Source organism: Rhodnius prolixus, unplaced genomic scaffold (assembly GCF_049639745.1).
Source record: "Rhodnius prolixus isolate KJV_2025 unplaced genomic scaffold, Rpr scaffold_1, whole genome shotgun sequence".
NCBI lineage: Eukaryota > Metazoa > Arthropoda > Insecta > Hemiptera > Reduviidae > Rhodnius > Rhodnius prolixus.
The window spans coordinates 54,885,332-54,886,392 of NW_027411581.1; positions in this window are offsets into that span (position 1 = coordinate 54,885,332).

Here is a 1,061-nt window from a genome sequence, read left to right on the forward strand (position 1 = left end):
ATTTATAAAGCACTGTGAATCTTTAAAAACGAGACTAATCGAATTGGAATTTGAGCGTCACTAACAAGTTATTGATCTGAGTGCGCCCCCAGCAAATTTTAATGTTTAGCCTCAGATTTTGCTAGGTATTGTTCGTTGTCCGGCATACATCAAACCCTCTATAAGACATTTTTTGTTGAGTTATGTAATCTATCTCTTTACAAGAGATATCTCTTACAAGATAGTAATTTCCAACATTTAACGTTTGTTTTTGAAGTTTTAGTCGCAAGTATGGTTGTGTTATTTGAGTCGAAATGGGGTTGGTGTGATCGAAATGTTTAAAGGAAAGCAGAAATCGTAATTAGGTTTTTTCGTTTCACAGCCGTGTTCGGTATAACTCCTTATTTAAATGATAAGAGGTATGTAAGTCGCATTTCAATTTTTGCTAAGTCTTACGTTCACTATTTTAGAGAGTGATATTTGGTGTTTCGTCTATTAATTTAGAGTAATGTGGGTGCAAGGGGTTTGTCACGAACAAATAAATGAGAAACAAAAAATGTCTTTACATTTTTAACTAAATAATAGAAAAGACACCCAACAAAATAAAATAAGTGAAATATTTAAATAAAACGTGCAATACATTACTAAATTCTACTTCCCGTGATATACAGGGTGTTCAGCATAAGACTACGGTAACATCGGGAGGCGATTCTAGGCATCATTTGCAACAAAAAATTCCATATAAACTATGGCTCGATTCGGCTCCGTTTTATAGATATTTTTAATTTTATGTTTTTTCAAGATGTTACTACTTTTTAGCAAAAAGCTGTCTATATTTCTCAAACTATTAAAGCTACAGCTATTTTAACAAGCTCATTAGAAAGAAGATTAAATTTCCTTTTAAATAAGCTAATTTGTATTCCAAAATAATAATATTAAGTATTTTACTTTGTGGCCCAAACATAAGAAATAGCAAGTTTCTAATTTTTTCCAAAACTTTGACTTCATTTTTCTCAAAAACATTTTATATGAAAAAACCGTGCACTATTCAGGAAAAACATCTACATACAATCATCTTTCGA